The following is a 19918-nucleotide window of genomic DNA, read 5'->3' as shown; positions in this document are numbered from 1 at the left end:
GTGTGTAAACACCTGAACTTTAGAACAATAAAAATATTCTGAGTGGTTTATTACACTAAATGAAAACCACTAAGTTTTAGTTATCGTGACTAAACAAAGAACCAGGGTTAGGATTTACTGACATCTAGTGGTCAATCTGAATACCCCTCCCTTTCTAAGTTTGAAAATCTTGCTCAGTCCAGCTGTGTGACTTATAATCAGGCCCGAAGTTATCAGCCTGACCTGCTGAGATACATTTATAACACCATATGTCACCAACAAACTCCTCAGTAAATATATGATCATATATGACCTGACTAATGGTAATATGTATGAACGGGAAATAAATGTAACCTTCAGTATAACCTCCATAGAAAAGTGTGCTGAACACTAAAATAAAGATTGGAACCTCCTGACTATGACATTAAATTGCTATTTTACATGTTAATAAAGACATCAGACCTCTGCTTTCTGAACTCACTATGTATGTATAAATATTTAAACAAACATATAGGTGTACATACCAGGGATGCAGACTCCAAGAAGCAACACAACTATATGTGACGTTACTGTGGTGACACAGTTGACCAACGACTCACCTCTGTGTGGAGAGCAACAACTTCCACTTCCTCTTGTGGTCTGTCAGACTGTGGCTTGACTTTTTAGGACGTTTCATCTTTCTGTCAACAAGCAGAAGAAGTGGTTAGAGCTGCTCTGACATGAAGCCACTTATGCACATCTCCTGATTTATATTTACCCACAAAGTGTAAAATATATAAATTATGTAAATTGCTTATTTATAACTAGTCAAAATAAAAATATCAACTTAACACTTCAGAAGTTAAACTGGAAAAATTATAGACACACAATTGACCACAGAAGCAACAAAACAACTAAAAACAGCACCCTAAGTTTTTTGTCTCTCGTCATGACAACAGTATAGATTATGTTATGGTCAAATTTTTATTAAGTGAATACATTTAACAAAAAGTATTAAAATCATAAGTAATACTCTCTCTCTTTTTGGAACCAGTGGAGTCACCCCTGCAGACCAGCAGGGGGAGCCACATGTTCAACACTTCTGCAAGGGTGTCTCTTTATAAACTCTGAGGTTTCATCACATCCTTTTGTAAAATGTCTGGTCTGTTGTAAGCTTGCAGCTTCAGAGTTTGTCAACAATTAAACATTAATGTAACATCATACATAGAAACACAACAAATTACTATAATTACACACATACCTGTATGAAGATGAACTACTACAAACGGCTGCATTTTGTAAAGTGTATCAACTTACAATGGGGATATTCACATTATAAACAGGAGAATAAATGTGTTAAAATCTGTATTTTGTTCATGATGTGATATTAAATTAGAAGCATTTTTGTCATCCATCCTGCTGGTTTCATTGATCCTGAAAAGAAATGAAGACAGAGATGCTGTCAGGGTTTGAGCCAGGGCTTTTGTTGATGAAGATTCTCAGTCATCCAGGTCATCATACGTAGAGAAGATTGAAGCAAGGCGTCTGGACTTGTAGAGTCCAGCCAGGGCTTTAAATAAAGCCAGGGCTTTTATTTTGTTAGTCTGTTTTCTGTTTGGATTAATTCTAGATTTATTAGTTACTTCCTGTTTTATTTTGTACTTGACTGTTTCCCTTGTGTTTCAGGTCTGTTGACTTCCCCTTCCTCATGTGTGCACCCTCCCCCTCCCGTTGATTACCTGCTCCGCCCTAATGTGCTTCACCTGTGTCCTATTGTCTTCCCGCCCTCCTGTGTATAAAGTCTGTGTGTATCCTCCCCCTTGTTGCCAGTTCGTTTTGTGAGCAATCCATATGGCATAGCCGCCCAAGTAACCTTTCTGCTCTTGTGATTTTTTTTCCCTGCGAGTTTTCAAGTGCCTTCTGGATTTTCTTGTGCTTGACTTTGTTTGGATTTTGACTACTGTTTTGCCTTTGCCCTTTTGGATAACTTTGCCTCGTGGACTGAACTCCTGTTTACCGAACTCTTGCCTGAATTAAACATTGAGATTTGCCTTTTACTTCCGGCTCTGCTGTATTTGTGTCCACCATCTTGTATCGGCCCTGACAGATGCAGGGTCCACAATCTGTACAAGTGAATTGTTACACTGACAAATCTAAACATGCATGTTGTGTTGTTGCTGCACAAAGACCTGTCCTTCGTTTGACTTCAGCATAAACAGCTCCATCAGCTGCAGCAGCAGGGGCTGGTTGTCCTGTGAATAAAAACATGTGGCAGTATTGAAAAGTGACTTCACAGCAGGGAGAATAAAAACACAAATATACTTTATTAACAGTTGTTGCAACGCCGTGTACCTGCAGATGATCTTATCTTCACGTCTGAGTAAACACAGCTCTCCACTGGTTTCTGCTTCTTCCCTGTTAAAAGACCCAGATGAATGAGCTTTCTTCAGGTATTACTGGCATATAAAAGCACCTACGTGCTGTTAGCTTTTCCAGCTGCTGTATGTGGTGCTCACCTTTCTTAGTCGCATTTTTAAGTTCAATCAAAGAATATTTGACGTCACTGGATTCACCTGAAACATATAGTTACACTTTAGAATGTCAACATGTTACTGTGACCTTAAACATATCATTGGAGTATTTGTAACTGTAACTTGTCTGGACTCAAAACATCTCGCTGTATACTGCACCATGTTCTGTGTTTTCAGGCTCTTTGATTGTTTCATAGACGGACACATCACCTACAGAGTGAGAATCGAGATGAGGTTAGTCGTTATTATCACATCATATGAATTACAAACAGCTAACAAGACATGGAAGTGTTACATTTAACACAACTGCTGATTGATAAGTCTAAGGGTTTGACTTTCACACAGAAGGATAAATAAAATTAAAGTTGCAAGCAGCCATGATGGGCCCTTGCACTCTTTGCGGTTGGGACTCGCAGCCGCCGCCTCCCCTATCGTCCCACGGCCTCTCTCCCCGCGCCACCGGCATGAGCTGTGGTCTGCAGGCCAGAAGAGAAAACCAAAACACATATATACAAAAGAAAAGTCCTCCGGCCAGTAGGTGGCACAGGGATTGTAGCTTAGGAGCATATCAATACGTGCAGAGTCAGATGTTCGGCTATGACTGTAAAGTTTCATCCACATAGGATGAAGTATGTGGGAGGTACAGCCACAAAAACAACCATTTCTAGAGGATTGGCGAAGGGTGAACTTTGTGGTGGCGCCACAGCCAGACCACATGTCTAAGTGCTATAGATTTATTGGAACTGGCAAGTAGCAAGGAGCTGCTGAACTATGTCGTTCAGCTCTGATATATTTTATTTTGTCAGATAACCGACTGTTTTCTAGCCTGCTGGTTTGGGGTTGAGGAGATTGGGATAACAGTCCTGCTCCTTACAGGATTTTGGGAGGTTTAGACAAAATACATTGCTGCACTGTGCACTTTTTTTAAAGTCCTATTGTTGTTGGAGTCTGAGTGGTGAATCTGCCTCTGTTTGCTTGTAAACCTCCAAGAGAAGCTTTGAGAGAAGCTAATGTGAGCTGCAGGAAAGCAAATGGTCAACAAAAGGTCTTTTTGTCTTTCTCAAAGCATTTGTATGTCCCAGCAGAAAGGCGCAAGTAATGTCTCTGAAATTAAATAAGAAGATCTGACACAGGCTGAACATTCCCCACGAGCAGCAGACACTACAGTCAGCACCTTAGACAGCTCCAGCACTGCTGCCGGCTTCACAGTCAGCACCTCGGACAGCTCCAGCACTGCTGCCAGCTCCACAGTCAGCACCTCGGACAGCTCCAGCACTGCTGCCAGCTCCACAGTCAGCACCTCGGACAGCTCCAGCACTGCTGCTGGCTCCACAGTCAGCACCTCGGACAGCTCCAGCACTGCTGCCAGCTTCACAGTCAGCACCTCGGACAGCTCCAGCACTGCTGCCGGCGCCACAGTCAGCACCTCGGACAGAGACACAGCACAGGTATTCACATTCATCTTCTTGAAGCAAGGCGTCTGGACTTGTAGAGTTTTCTTGAAGATGTTTCGCTGCTCATCCAAGCAGCTTCATCAGTTCTAACTGTTTGGTGGGGAAACATGGTTTATATGTTGTTGCAAACCTCAGTGGGTGGGTCTGGTTAAAACTTACAAACAATAGCACTAAATGTTTCCATACTTACCTGTGATGTTCTGGCTGACTGGGCCAGGTGTGTCTAACGACTGGCTAACAACTATGAGACTGCCGGAGAGGGACTGGTTGACAGCCCTTTGTTCTTACTGTGAGTATGTGCAAACTTCCTGGGAATGGATGAAATCACTGCATTGTATGTGGTAGAAAAATGATGTCTGAGGCCACCACCTCTGTTAAGGGAAGGTTTTTCCAGCTTAACATAGATGGCTTCCTTGACTCCTCTTTCAAGCCACCTTTCCTCTCTGTCTAGGATGTGAACATTGTTGTCCTCAAAGGAGTGTCCTTTGTCTTTGAGGTGGAGGTGAACAGCTGAGTCTTGTCCTGAGGAGGTGGCTCTCCTGTGCTGAGTTATTGTTCTGTGGAGTGGTTGTTTAGTTTCTCCAATGTACAGATCAGAGCATTCCTCACTGCCCTGGACTGCATATATCACATTGCTGTATTTCTCCCTGGGAGTTTTATCCTTCGGGTGAACCAGTTTGTGTCTCAGGGTTGTCATCGGTTTAAAATGGACCGGGATGTCATGGTTGTTGAAGATCCTATGGAGTTTCTCTGATACTCCTGGCACATATGGAATGGAGATGTTTTTTCTCTGTCAGTTGTTGTCCTTCTTCTTGTTGTTAGTGGGTCTTGTTTTTGTGGCTTTGATGAGTGCCCAGTTGGGGTAGCCACAAGTTTTCAGGGATTTCCTGGCCAGCTCAGAGGGGAAGAAGAAGGAACAACATCAGGAAATCCCTAAAAACTTGTGGCTACTTCATGGTGTTGCCCCGCATGAGAGCTGATTCAACCTACAGTATTTCACAGTATACTGAATTCTTGAGAATTGAATAGGATGTAGTAAGTAGCACTACTGTGAGGCCTTTGTGGGAAGATCAACAAATGTTTCATATTAGAAACTAAAAGAATATTTTAACCTCAGGCTGCTTGGTCTGCATGTCATGTTGGAATCTGTGTGAAATGTGGTTAATCTTTGTTTAATACAGCACTTGGATCCAATGAGAAGTACGGAAGAAATTATATTTTAATAAGAACCATTTTATTTACACAAAAAGTTTTAAAGACCACAAAATAAAGTCTATGAAAGAACAGAACAACGACACACAATGAAACTGTTGGACTTCATGCCCTTGTAATACTCTGGTTTGTCCTGTGGGTGGTGCTGTGGCTTCACTGGTGACATTTAAATTCAGCATGTGTAAAATGCTGCAGACAGTGTCCACTTTGCTCTGAGCCTATTGAACGTCTCGTGCTGCTCGTCTGGTTGTGCTCTTGCATGATATCCACATTTACCTCAGAGAGTCCATCTGTAGGGGGAGCCTCAAACAAACCTTTGTCAGACAGCATCACACACAGAAGATCTTTCAACTCATGATTCTTCACATTTAAAGAAAGCTGCAGCTCAAAGAAATGAACTCACAACAAACAGTTTCTCTTGAGACATGACAAATGACAACACTATAACCTGAAGTTTCTGCTCTCAAAACAGGAGAACATGAAGATGAACAAAAAAAGAACTTCTTCTTTATAACATGGGAAACAATCTAAAGCAGGCCAGCACTGAAACATGTTCTGTTATCAAGCTTAAAACAGACAGCTAGTCATTGACTTCATGCTGCCATCTGTGCTTCTCTTTGTTTGTTGATGATGAACGTCTCTTCATGGACCTGAAATAAAATCACAGCAAACAGTCTCAGTTTAAAATACTGTCTTTGGAACATGAGCTCTGACTGTATATGAAGAATATTACCTGTGGTTGGATTCACATTACTGTAGTCACACAGTGACTCTTCTTTGTCAACATGTTGTCCTGTTATCATGATATCAATCATATATAAAATAATGATTCTCTCTGTATTTTAGTATCAATGTAACGTCTCATATTTTTATATACTCACTCCTGCTGTCCAGAGCTTTGAGCTGAATCAGATATGAAGCATTATAATAATCTTCTTCAGGCTGACCTGAAATAATATGTGAGTACTGAGTTTCACAGTGATTCTATAATGATTATAACTTTAACCTGCTCCATGTCAATCAAAGTGTGTACTGTACCATTTCCAGAGCCTTCAGCTCCTCTGATTGTGTCATAGACACAAAGGTCGCCTACAGGACAGTGAAACATTAAATGAGTCACCTCACATCTGTCACACTCATTTAAACGTCTTTATGTTTTTATTAAATGTTGTTATTGAACAGTATTAAAGCTGCAGCAGCATGAACACATCTAATAAATATCTGTGAAAACATTCAGAACCAGATGAAACACTGACTGTGGAGAAGAGAGGAGTATATCTGATGTTGGTTTACTTCCTGGTTCACTGTCTGCTCTGCAGAAGAACCTGTTATTAACAGAAAATGATCATGTTGTTACATGGTTTTGTAAATTCTGTGTCACATTTAAAGTTTATAGTAAATAAATGATGCATCAGAAGAAAAAGGTCTGACCTTTGGACTGTCTGTAGTGATACAGTAAGAGCACAATGACAAAGAATAATATGATTCCACACAGCAGTCCAACAATTAATGGCACTGAGGATGAGGAGCTTTCAGGTCTTGATACAACTATTAGAAATAATAAACATACATTAATACACTTATATTGGACTTGGTGTCATTAATACAGACAATAATCAAAACAACATTACCGTAACATACCAAAAAAAGGAGCATCAAACATCTTTACTCACCTTTCACTGACATCCAGCTCTGAGGTGACTTCTTTCCTGAATGTTCACACCTGTAGAAACCTTCATGTGACTCTGACACTGCAGAGATCTTCAGCTCCCCTCTGGTATCACTTTGAACAAGTTTGTCATTGTGATAGAAAAACACATTGGAAAGTTTGTTTTGTCCTCTCAGTCTGCAGCCAAGAATAACAGAGTCTCCTTCAGTCACACTATTGACAGGACTCTCCAGGACAATGTCTGTATCTGTGAGACAGTCAGAGGACGTCAGTCAGAGATCAGTCAGTGAGGTGGAGGTTAGTGTATAGTAAGAAATCACCTACCATGGACAGTGATGTTGACTGTGTTGCTGAACTCTCCTGATGCAGACTCACACCAGTACACACCAGTATCAGACTGTGATGTGTTGATGTTACATGTGGATCCAGTCATTGTTCCCCAGTTAGAACAGGATGACAGACGTCCTTCATCAGAGAACTTCCTCACTCTCCACTCAGTAGAGTTTCCCTCACAGGTCAGTGAGACAGACTCAGAGGTGAAGTGTTGGACTCTGTCAGGATTCACTGTGAGAGACGCTGCTGGATGAAAACCTGAAAAACAAAACATGTCAAAGGAACAAAGTAAGAACACAAAAATGACACAATGAAAAAATGACACACAACTAGCTCATTCTGATTCTCTCAATAAACAGAGGAATCACAGTGACAGAATAAATTCTTCTCACTGAGAGGACAGAATCAAACTGACCTGCAGACCAGACAAACTTTGGGTCACTGTAATCAGAGTGATACTCTGGGTCTCCTCTTCCAGCTCTGCACACATATGCTGCTGTGTGTGTCTGTCCATGAATGATGTAGGAATCCTGTACAGTCCCATCAGTGCTACCAGGCAGCAGCTCATAGCTGTAAGACCAAGAGTTCTTTGACAGACCAGGAACAGCTTTATACCAGTAGAACCTCCATCCTGCAGGTGGATGTTCAACCTCACAGCTCAGAGTTACTGAGGCTCCAGGACTCAGCCATGATGGAGACACAGTGAGGACAGGTCGGGGTTTAACTGTTGGAAAGAGATGATGTTAAAACAGACTGTCAGATTGCAGATTTACAGGTTTATAAATAAATTAACACTTACTGTCAGATACTGTCAGTCTGACTGGATCACTCCACTCTGTTGTTGTATGTTCATTTTTCATGTAGCCCTTACAGCTGTAGGCTCCACTGTGTGATGAAGAAGCAGAACTAATCCTGTACTCATTCTGATTTGAAGGTTTGTTGGAGTCTGGTGCTTTCCATTCATAACCCCACTCAGTGTCTCCTCCTTGGATCTCACACCTGACACTGATCTTCTCTCCTTCATATATCTGAGTCCAGTTAGGTTGCAGAGTCACAACAGGTCTGATTGAAGCTTTGAAACACAACAAGTTCATATCTGTTCATATTTTATTCATCCTGATACAAGATCACAGCAGACATTGTGTGTTACATACAACTCACCAGGTTTGTTGACCTTCACTGATTGGCTGTACTCTGTGTAGTAAAGTGGGTCTCCTCCTCTTCCTCCTCTTCCTCCTCTGCACCAGTACTCTCCTTCCTTTGAGACTCTGATTTGTTGGTCTGAAAGTGAAACAGCCTCCTGTGTGGTCAGAGGTTCAGAGGATTTCTGATCTCTGTACCAGAAGTATTTCCATCCAGAGGACTGTTTCACAGAGCAGGTCAGAGTCACACTGCCCCCTGCTGGAACAGCTGACTCATCTGAAGTCAGGTCAGCTGTTGGTTTAGCTGCAGTTCAGTTTAGAACAAAACATTAAAAGTGAATTGCTGTTAATATTAATTACACTAATCTGAAATGACCAAAACTATTATTATTATTATTATAGTATTGTGTGTTTAAATAATGAGAAACATTTCAGAAAATCAATGTTCTGTAGTAGAAGATTTGAATTGAAACAATAAATCAATCAAACTCACCTGATACATTTAGTGTGATGGGATCACTCCAAGAGGAGAACTTGTCCACTCTCTGTTTACCTCTGCACCTGTACTGTCCATGACTGGAATCAGATGCAGTGATAACCCAGAGTTCACCGTGTCTTATAATTTGCTGTGATCTGCCTGTTCTCCATTCAAACTCCCACTCAGTGTCTCCTCCATTCTGGACCTGACATCTCAGAGTTATCTTCTCTCCTCTGAATATCTGAGTCCAGCTGGGCTGCTGTGTGATCACAGCTTTATGGGAAACTGTTTCCAACAAACACACAATGTGGATAAAAACAAGAATTTAACCAACAGATAAAAACACATCATTATCAGGAGTTACAGTGATGTTAATGATGAATGGAAGTGATTTTATTTCAGAACAAAGACCCTTCATTCACCTCTTTTCTCCACTGTGACATCACCACTGTACTCTGTGTAGTAAACATGGTCTCCTCCTCTTCCTCCTCTTCCTCCTCTGCACTGATAGATGCCTCCTTCTGAAACACTGACAGTCTTACTTGATGCTTCACTTTTTATTATCTGAGCTTCAGAAGACTCTGAGGTACGTCTGTACCAGTAGTACTTCCACCCTGAAGAGACGTCCACAGAGCAGGTCAGTGTTACGCTGCCCCCTGCTGGTATGACTGTCTTGTCTGCTCTCAGTGAGGCCCGAGGTTTATCTGCAGTGAGGTTTGTAGAGAAAAATTTAAAAAGTTGCTGGATGAATTACTGCTGGAAAATCTTTTCAGACTCAAAACAGGAATATATGTAGCACATGAGGTGATGTATGTTTCAGTAGAACTTTAACTGTTGTTCTTTAGATTATGTCTAATTCAGCACTTTGATTTGGATGAAAGGTGAACAGTTACCTGATACAGTCAATCTGAGGGCTTCACTCCACTCTGTTGAGGAAAATGTGTCCCTTCTACCCAGACATCTGTATTCTCCACTGTCAGACTCAGTAACTTTGATCCTGATTTTGTTGGATGTGGGATAAATGTTGAATTTGTCTGGTTTCCATTCATATGTCCACTGAGTTCCTTCAGCTCCCTGAATGTCACATCTGAGAGTGATCGTCTCACCAGAGAATATCTGAGGCCAGCTGTGTTCCAGGATCACAGAGGGCTTATTAGGACCTATCCATTCAGGATAAAGAGAGATTAAACAGAAACATGTTATTCATTTCAACACTAAAGTTTGTGGTAATTATTTGAATGCATACAAAAAATAAACATAGAGCTACAAAACAAATAATGCTGCTTTATTTATATTAATCAGATGCATTTAGTGTCAAATAGAAACAGTTTAAGCATCTAATTCATTGATCTTCCTGAATCTAAAAGTTACTGTGTGACATGAACATGTTTTATGTTCGTCTTCCTGCTCACTTCCTGTTGTTACTGATGACATCAGCCTTTAACTGTCGCCTCACTGTTCACTGTTCATATTCAGAGATCTGTTAAAGCTAAACAGCAGTTAGAGAAAGGTCCTCTGTTTTATGTGAACTGAATATAAAAAAGACATTTTTTCATATATTCTTGTCATGATTAAAGTATTGATCATTTCTTCATCATAGAGCTAAGACAATATGCAATTCCATTCTCTTCTTTCAAATCTTACCTTCTAAACTCTATTTTCTTAAGTGACTCTCAGACAAACTTACACTACAGAAATATTTTAAACGGAAGGAGAAGCTGTAAATTAATAAATTAATCTAACAACAGTTCTCACTATTGTTCTCTACACTCTGTACTCTTGTCATTATTTTTGCAAACAATGACACTAAAGGTAAAATAAAAGACCAACCAATCCTGACGATGTTAGGGGAGGACAAATGTTTGTCGTTTAAAACATGAAGCTGAGTGGTGCCAAAGGAAGAGGAAGTATGAACACAGTGACAACCAGGCAAACTTATTCTAAATGTTATAAACAGAATATAAGCATCAATATAAAAGAACTGCAACAAGCATGTGTCACTGTTGTCTGAATAAATGAAGAAAGTAAAGTTCTGATTTTTCAGCATCATCAGAGCAGGAGGAGCTTCTGACATGTAATCAATGTTTTTTTGTTTCTGTTGGTAACAAAATGTCTCTTTTCTTCATTACTGACAAACACATGAAACATTTGAAAAGTTCATGTTGTTTCATTTCAGAACTAATTATTAAACTCACCAGTTTCCTTAATGGTGACTTCACTGCTAACTGCTGTCATGAACTCTGGGACTCCTCTTCCTCCAATGCACTGATAGATTCCTCCTTCTGAAACACTGACAGTGTCTGATTGATCATTTATTGGTTGACCTACAGAAGACTCTGAGGTACGTCTGTACCAGTAGTACTTCCACCCTGAAGAGACGTCCACAGAGCAGGTCAGTGTTACGCTGCCCCCTGCTGGTATGACTGTCTTGTCTGCTCTCAGTGAGGCCCGGGGTTTATCTGCAGTAAGGATGGAAAAAATGAAACAGTCAGTAAAAAACAGTCAAACAGTAAATAGTAAATGGTTAGAGTATGAATTACTGCAGAAAAATCTTTGCACTTCACTCTTTTCAGACACTGTTGTGAAAACAGGAAGACATGCAGCACAATACTTAGTGTGTATTTAGTAGCACTTAAATTGTTGGTTAGATTTTACCTAATTCAGCACTTTAATATGGATTAAAGATGATCAGTTTACCTGATGCAGTCAATCTGAGGGCTTCACTCCACTCTGTTGTTAACTTGTTGCTTCTACCCCGACAGCTGTATTCTACACTGCCAGACCAAAAAACGCTGATGGACGTGTGTTTACTGTGTGTTGAATGAAGGTTTGACTTGTCTCGTCTCCATTCATACGTCCACTGAGTTCCTTCAGCTCCCTGAATGTCACATCTGAGAGTGATCGTCTCACCAGAGAATATCTGAGTCCAGCTGTGTTCCAGGATCACAGAGGGCTTATTAGGTCCTATTCAGTCAGGATAAAGAGAGATTAAACAAAAACATGTTATTCATTTCAACACTAAAGTTTGTGGTAATTATTTGAATGTATACAAAACATAAACATAGAGCTACACCACAAACAATGCTGCTTTATTTATATTAATCAGATGCATTTAGTGTCAAATAGAAACAGTTTAAGCATCTAATTCATTGATCTTCCTGAATCTAAAAGTTACTGTGTGTCTTCCTGCTCACTTCCTGTTGTTACTGATGACATCAGCCTTTAACTGTCGCCTCACTGTTCACTGTTCATATTCAGAGATCTGTTAAATCTAAACAGCAGTTAGTGAAAGGTCCTCTGTTTTATGTGAACTGAATATAACAAAGACATTTTTCATATATTCATGATTAAAGTACTGATCATTTCTTCATCATAGAGCTAAGAGAATATGCAATTCCATTCTCTTCTTTCAAATCTTACCTTCTAAACTCTAGTTTCTTAAGTGACTCTCAGACAAAGTTACACTATAGAAATATTTTAAACGGAAGGAGAAGCTGTAAATTAATAAATTAATCTAACAACAGTTCTCACTATTGTTCTCTAAACTCTGTACTCTTGTCATTATTTTTGCAAACAATGACACTAAAGGTAAAATAAAAGACCAACCAATCCTGACGATGTTAGGGGAGGACAAATGTTTCTCTTTTAAAACATGAAGCTGAGTGGTGCCAAAGGAAGAGGGAATATGAACACAGTGACAACCAGGCAAACTTATTCTAAATGTTAAAACAGAATATAAACATCAATATAAAAGAACTGCAACAAGCATGTGTCACTGTTGTCTGAATAAATGAAGAAAGTAAAGTTCTGATTTTTCAGCATCATCAGAGCAGGAGGAGCTTCTGACATGTAATCAATGTTTTTGTTTCTGTTGGTAACAAAATGTTTCTTTTCTTCATTACTGACAAACACATGAAACATTTGAAAAGTTCATGTTGTTTCATTTCACAACTAATTATTAAACTCACCAGTTTCCTTAATGGTGACTTCACTGCTAACTGCTGTCATGAACTCTGGGACTCCTCTTCCTCCAATGCACTGATAGATTCCTCCTTCTGAAACACTGACAGTGTCTGATTGATCATTTATTGAATGAGCTACAGAAGACTCTGAGGTACGTCTGTACCAGTAGTACTTCCACCCTGAAGAGACGTCCACAGAGCAGGTCAGTGTTACGCTGCCCCCTGCTGGTATGACTGTCTTGTCTGCTCTCAGTGAGGCCCGGGGTTTATCTGCAGTAAGGATGGAAAAAATGAAACAGTCAGTAAAAAACAGTCAAACACTAAATAGTAAATGGTTAGAGTATGAATTACTGCAGAAAAATCTTTGCACTTCATTCTTTTCAGACACTGTTGTGAGAACAGGAAGACATGAAGCACAATACTTAGTGTGTGTTTAGTAGCACTTAAATTGTTGGTTAGATTTGACCTAATTCAGCACTTTTATATGGATTAAAGATGATCAGCTTACCTAATACAGTCAATCTGAGGGCTTCACTCCACTCTGTTGTTAACTTGTTGCTTCTACCCCGACAGCTGTATTCTACACTGCCAGACCAAAAAACGCTGATGGACCTGTGTTTACTGTCTGTTGAATGAAGGTCTGACTTGTCTCGTCTCCATTCATACGTCCACTGAGTTCCTTCAGCTCCCTGAATGTCACATCTGAGGGTGATCGTCTCACCAGAGAATATCTGAGTCCAGCTGTGTTCCAGGATCACAGAGGGCTTATTAGGAACTATTCAGTCAGAATAAAGAGAGATTAAACAGAAACATGTTATTCATTTCAACACTAAAGTTTGTGGTAATTATTTGAATGTATACAAAACAAAAACATAGAGCTACACCACAAATAATGTTGCTTCATTTATATTAATCAGATGCATTTAGTGTCAAATAGAAATAGTTTCAGGATCTAATTCATTGATCTTCCTGAATCTAAAAGTTACTGTGTGACATGAACATGTTTTATGTTCGTCTTCCTGCTCACTTCCTGTTGTTACTGATGACATCAGCCTTTAACTGTCGCCTCACTGTTCACTGTTCATATTCAGAGATCTGTTAAAGCTAAACAGCAGTTAGAGAAAGGTCCTCTGTTTTATGTGAACTGAATATAAAAAAGACATTTTTTCATATATTCTTGTCATGATTAAAGTATTGATCATTTCTTCATCATAGAGCTAAGAGAATATGCAATTCCATTCTCTTCTTTCAAATCTTACCTTCTAAACTCTATTTTCTTAAGTGACTCTCAGACAAACTTACACTACAGAAATATTTTAAACGGAAGGAGAAGCTGTAAATTAATAAGTTAATCTAACAACAGTTCTCACTATTGTTCTCTACACTCTGTACTCTTGTCATTATTTTTGCAAACAATGACACTAAAGGTAAAATAAAAGACCAACCAATCCTGACGATGTTAGGGGAGGACAAATGTTTGTCGTTTAAAACATGAAGCTGAGTGGTGCCAAAGGAAGAGGGAATATGAACACAGTGACAACCAGGCAAACGTATTCTAAATGTTATAAACAGAATATAAACATCAATATAAAAGAACTGCAACAAACATGTGTCACTGTTGTCTGAATAAATGAAGAAAGTAAAGTTCTGATTTTTCAGCATCATCAGAGCAGGAGGAGCTTCTGACATGTAATCAATGTTTTTTGTTTCTGTTGGTAACAAAATGTCTCTTTTCTTCATTACTGACAAACACATGAAACATTTGAAAAGTTCATGTTGTTTCATTTCAGAACTAATTATTAAACTCACCAGTTTCCTTAATGGTGACTTCACTGCTAACTGCTGTCAAGAACTCTGGGACTCCTCTTCCTCCTCTTCCTCCTCTGCACTGATAGATTCCTCCCTCTGAAACACTGACAGTGTCTGATTGATCATTTATTGGTTGAGCTTTAGAAGACTCTGAGGTACGTCTGTACCAGTAGTACTTCCACCCTGAAGAGACGTCCACAGAGCAGGTCAGTGTTACGCTGCCCCCTGCTGGTATGACTGTCTTGTCTGCTCTCAGTGAGGCCCGAGGTTTATCTGCAGTGAGGAAGGAACAAATGAAACAGTCAGTAAAAAACAGTCAAACAGTAAATAGTAAATGGTTAGAGTATGAATTACTGCAGAAAAATCTTTGCACTTCATTCTTTTCAGACACTGTTGTGAAAACAGGAAGACATGCAGCACAATACTTAGTGTGTGTTTAGTAGCACTTAAATTGTTGGTTAGATTTGACCTAATTCAGCACTTTTATATGGATTAAAGATGATCAGCTTACCTGATACAGTCAATCTGAGGGCTTCACTCCACTCTGTTGTTAAATTGTCTTTTCTACCCAAACATCTGTATTCTCCACTGATAGATGCTCTGATGGACCTTTTGCCATCCTCTGTTGGAGCTGTGTGTACATTAGGTGGTTTCCATTCATACGTCCACTGAGTTCCTTCAGCTCCCCGAATGTCACATCTGAGAGTGATCGTCTCACCAGAGAATATCTTAGTCCAGCTGTGTTCCAGGATCACAGAGGGCTTATTAGGAACTATTCAGTCAGGATAAAGAGAGATTAAACAGAAACATGTTAGTATTCATTTCAACACTAAAGATTGTGGTAATTATTTGAATGCATACAAAAAATAAACATAGAGCTACACCACAAATAATGCTGCTTTATTTATATTAATCAGATGCATTTAGTGTCAAATAGAAACAGTTTAAGCATCTAATTCATTGATCTTCCTGAATCTAAAAGTTACTGTGTGTCTTCCTGCTCACTTCCTGTTGTTACTGATGACATCATCCTTTAACTGTCACCTCACTGTTCTAATAGAGGTGTACACACTCTGTTAAACAGTTCTTCATATTCAGAGATCTGTTAAATCTAAACAGCAGTTAGAGAAAGGTCCTCTGTTTTATGTGAACTGAATATAACAAAGACGTTTTTCATATATTCATGATTCAAGTATTGATCATTTCTTCATCATAGAGCTAAGAGAATATGCAATTCCATTCTCTTCTTTCAAATCTTACCTTCTAAACTCTATTTTCTTAAGTGACTCAGACAAACTTACACTACAGAAATATTTTAAACGGAAGGAGAAGCTGTAAATTAATAAATTAATCTAACAACAGTTCTCACTATTGTTCTCTAAACTCTGTACTCTTGTCATTATTTTTGCAAACAATGACACTAAAGGTAAAATAAAAGACCAACCAATCCTGAAGATGTTAGGGGAGGACAAATGTTTGTCGTTTAAAACATGAAGCTGAGTGGTGCCAAAGGAAGAGGAAGTATGAACACAGTGACAACCAGACAAACTTATTCTAAATGTTATAAACAGAATATAAACATCAACATAAAAGAACTGCAACAAGCATGTGTCACTGTTGTCTGAATAAATGAAGAAAGTAAAGTTCTGATTTTTCAGCATCATCAGAGCAGGAGGAGCTTCTGACATGTAATCAATGTTTTTTGTTTCTGTTGGTAACAAAATGTCTCTTTTCTTCATTACTGACAAACACATGAAACATTTGAAAAGTTCATGTTGTTTCATTTCAGAACTAATTATTAAACTCACCAGTTTCCTTAATGGTGACTTCACTGCTAACTGCTGTCATGAACTCTGGGACTCCTCTTCCTCCTCTTCCTCCTCTGCACTGATAGATTCCTCCCTCTGAAACACTGACAGTGTCTGATTGATCATTTATTGAATGAGCTACAGAAGACTCTGAGGTACGTCTGTACCAGTAGTACTTCCACCCTGAAGAGACGTCCACAGAGCAGGTCAGTGTTACGCTGCCCCCTGCTGGTATGACTGTCTTGTCTGCTGTCAATGAGGCCCGAGGTTTATCTGCAGTGAGGAAGGAACAAATGAAACAGTCAGTAAAAAACAGTCAAACAGTAAATAGTAAATGGTTAGAGTATGAATTACTGCAGAAAAATCTTTGAACTTCATTCTTTTCAGACACTGTTGTGAAAACAGGAAGACATGCAGCACAATACTTAGTGTGTATTTAGTAGCACTTAAATTGTTGGTTAGATTTGACCTAATTCAGCACTTTTATATGGATTAAAGATGATCAGATTACCTGATGCAGTCCATCTGAGGGCTTCACTCCACTCTGTTGTTAACTTGTTGTGTCTACCCCGACAGCTGTATTCTCCACTGTCAGACCCATAAACTCTGATGGACCTGTGTTTACTGTGTGTTGAATGAAGGTCTAACTTGTCTTGTGTCCATTCATACGTCCACTGAGTTCCTTCAGCTCCCTCAATGTCACATCTGAGGGTGATCGTCTCACCAGAGAATATCTCAGTCCAGCTGTGTTCCAGGATCACAGAGGCCTTCAAGGAACCTGTTCAAATCAAAAACACCCAGTTAGAATACAAAAGAGACTAAACACAAACATGTTATTTATTTTAGTACATCTTAAAATAACTAATATACTAAATATCAAAAATAAAACTATGAAACTTTTAAACTGTATTTACATCATCAGGATGAATCTAGGGTCAAACACACAGACTGAATATAACTATAGATAAAGTGTCCTTGACATCAACCACATGTTTGTGGATGTTGAATCTCTGTTGGAGGCACCGACTGTCTCCATGTTAGCAGCATCATAGTCTGAATAAACTCACAATACTGAGCTCATTAAAGTGACCATCAATCTAATACACAACATAATATAAACACTGAGAAGTTGATAAACAGGAGATAAATACTTTGTGTAATATACAAATGAAGAGAAAAATAAAGACAAAGTATAATTTGTCACCTTCAGTGTGTCCGTAGAGGAGTGTGCTGAACACTGAAATAAAGATTAAAACCTCATCAGACATTGTCAAACCAAAAGAAAGTGATCAATCACAACATTAAAACACTATATATACACAATGTAGATGTGTGGAGCCACATCCAGCAGAACTTCAGTGTAAAACAGAGACATATCAGTCTGCTCAGAAACACTCTTCAGAAACAACAAGTCAGAAATGTACTTACAGAATAAGTCCAGCACACAGAGCAAAGTGTGCCCCATCCTCACATCCAGCACAACTGAACAAAGTGTTCTATCTATTCATAATTATAATGCTGAAGGCAGAAGTGACGTTTCCTTAAAAGGTGTGATCAGAATGTCTGACCGACATCACCTTCTGAGTATAGACTCTTCCTTCCTTTGTGCCCCTCCAACTTTAGACAGCAGCTCTGCCCACAGCAGTTTCACACGCTTGTATTTCCTGTCCTCTTCACACATACAATGATGTAAGGGGGATTCTGCTGATCAAAACTCACACCACTGCAAAGGTTTTGACCTCAGAGCATGAACACTTCCTGTACACAGTCTGCATATACAAAGTACCCATGATATCAGAAACCACAGGTATCAACCATCTTGCACATTTTCCACACATTTTACACCGTGTGAAAGACCCCCACATACAACAACAGAAAAGGCGACAATGACCACAGACAACAGCAGGGTTGATGTCACCTACTGGCTTTTAGACACTGAAGCAATTAATTTAGTACAGTCGTTCACCCCAGCAGGCCAGCAGGGGGAGCAACAGTCCACCACAGAACTACCAATGATATGAGAATCAGAGCTGATGCAGGGTGATGAAATAAAATGTAAAAACCAATTGTTACACTGACAAATCCAAACATGCATGCTGTGTTGCTGCTGCACAATCACCAAGACCTGTTCCTCCAGCACAGACAACAGACCAACACTTTCACATATATGCACACAAACCCCACAGAAACATATTAAAAGAAACCAGAAACACTGGAGACATGAACTTTATTGTAAATCTGACCAAATTTCAACAAAAATATATTTTAAACTCTCATAATCTGTTTTCAGTGAGAACAGCTGATAAAATGTGATCCTTGAACATAGATCATGGATTATTAGATATATGCATAAGGACTTCATGTCCTTTACTTGTAATACTCTGGTTTGTCCTATGGGTGGTGCTGTGGCTTCACTGGTGACATTTAGATTCAGCGTGTGTAAAATGCTGCAGACAGTGTCCACTTTCTGACTTTGCTCTGAGCCTATTGAACGTCTCGGGCTGCTCGTCTGGTTGTGCTCTTGCATGAGATCCACATTTACGTCAGAGAGTCCATCTGTAGGAGGAGCCTCAAACAAACCTTTGTCAGACAGCATCACACACAGAAGATCTTTCAACCCATGATTCTTCACATTTAAAGAAAGCTGCAGCTCAAAGAAATGAACTCACAACAAACAGTCTCTCTTGAGACATGACAAATGACAACACTATAACCTGAGGTTTCTGCTCTCAAAACAGGAGAACATGAAGATGAACAAAAAAAGAACTTCTTCTTTATAACATGGGAACAATCTAAAGCAGGCCAGCACTGAAACATGTTCTTTTATCAAGCTTAAAACAGACAGCTAGTCATTGACTTCATGCTGCCATCTGTGCTTCTCTTTGTTTGTTGATGATGAACTTCTCTTCATGGACCTGAAATAAAATCACAGCAAACAGTCTCAGTATAAAATACTGTCTTTGGAACATGAGCTCTGACTGTATATGAAGAATATTACCTGTGTTTGGATTCACATTACTGTAGTCAGACAGTGACTCTTCTGGGTCAACATGTTGTCCTGTTATCATGATATCAATCATATATAAAATAATGATTCTCTCTGTATTTTAGTATCAATTTAAAGTCTCATATTTTTATATACTCACTCCTGCTGTCCAGAGCTTTGAGCTGAATCAGATATGAAGCATTATAGTAATCTTCTTCAGGCTGACCTGAAATAACATTAATGTGAGTACTGAGTTTCACAGTGATTCTATAATTATTATACCTTTAACCTGCTCCATGTCAATCAAAGTGTGTACTGTACCATTTCCAGAGCCTTCAGCTCCTCTGATTGTCTCATAGACACAAAGGTCGCCTACAGGACAGTGAAACATTAAATGAGTCACCTCACATCTGTCACACTCATTTAAACATCTTCATGTTTTTATTAAATGTTGTTATTGAACAGTATTAAAGCTGCAGCAGCATGAACACATCTAATAAATATCTGTGAAAACATTCAGAACCAGATGAAACACTGACTGTGGAGAAGAGAGGAGTATATCTGATGTTGGTTTAC

At 39.3% G+C, this 19918-nt stretch overlaps 1 protein-coding gene and 3 long non-coding RNA genes across 4 annotated transcripts in view; 1 reads left to right on the top strand and 3 right to left on the bottom strand.

Moving 5' to 3' along the window:
- Positions 1 to 2119: 2119 nt before the first annotated feature.
- LOC114436702 (uncharacterized) lies at positions 2120 to 2510 on the bottom strand. Its single transcript, XR_003670723.1, has 3 exons — positions 2475 to 2510; positions 2311 to 2373; positions 2120 to 2210 (listed from the first exon to the last, which is right to left on the bottom strand). It is a non-coding gene; the product is annotated as an uncharacterized LOC114436702 (long non-coding RNA).
- A 2843-nt stretch (positions 2511 to 5353) lies between these two features.
- LOC114436690 (uncharacterized) lies at positions 5354 to 19771 on the bottom strand. The gene is made up of 4 exons (XR_003670711.1): positions 19664 to 19771; positions 19503 to 19568; positions 19355 to 19414; positions 5354 to 5805 (listed from the first exon to the last, which is right to left on the bottom strand). It is a non-coding gene; the product is annotated as an uncharacterized LOC114436690 (long non-coding RNA).
- Positions 9215 to 10996, bottom strand: LOC114436708 (uncharacterized). Its single transcript, XR_003670729.1, has 3 exons — positions 10973 to 10996; positions 9671 to 9937; positions 9215 to 9481 (listed from the first exon to the last, which is right to left on the bottom strand). It is a non-coding gene; the product is annotated as an uncharacterized LOC114436708 (long non-coding RNA).
- Positions 19195 to 19918, top strand: part of LOC114436666 (GTPase IMAP family member 7-like) — a 16731-nt gene continuing 16007 nt past the window's right edge. Inside the window, exon 1 of the mRNA XM_028407090.1 lies at positions 19195 to 19204. The gene's annotated coding sequence lies outside the window, so the exon portion shown is untranslated. The remainder of the gene's footprint in view (positions 19205 to 19918) is intronic.

Source organism: Parambassis ranga, chromosome 5 (assembly GCF_900634625.1).
Source record: "Parambassis ranga chromosome 5, fParRan2.1, whole genome shotgun sequence".
Classification (NCBI taxonomy): domain Eukaryota; kingdom Metazoa; phylum Chordata; class Actinopteri; family Ambassidae; genus Parambassis; species Parambassis ranga.
Note: the sequence above shows the minus strand (reverse complement) of the source record. Positions and strands in the feature narration are given on the sequence as shown.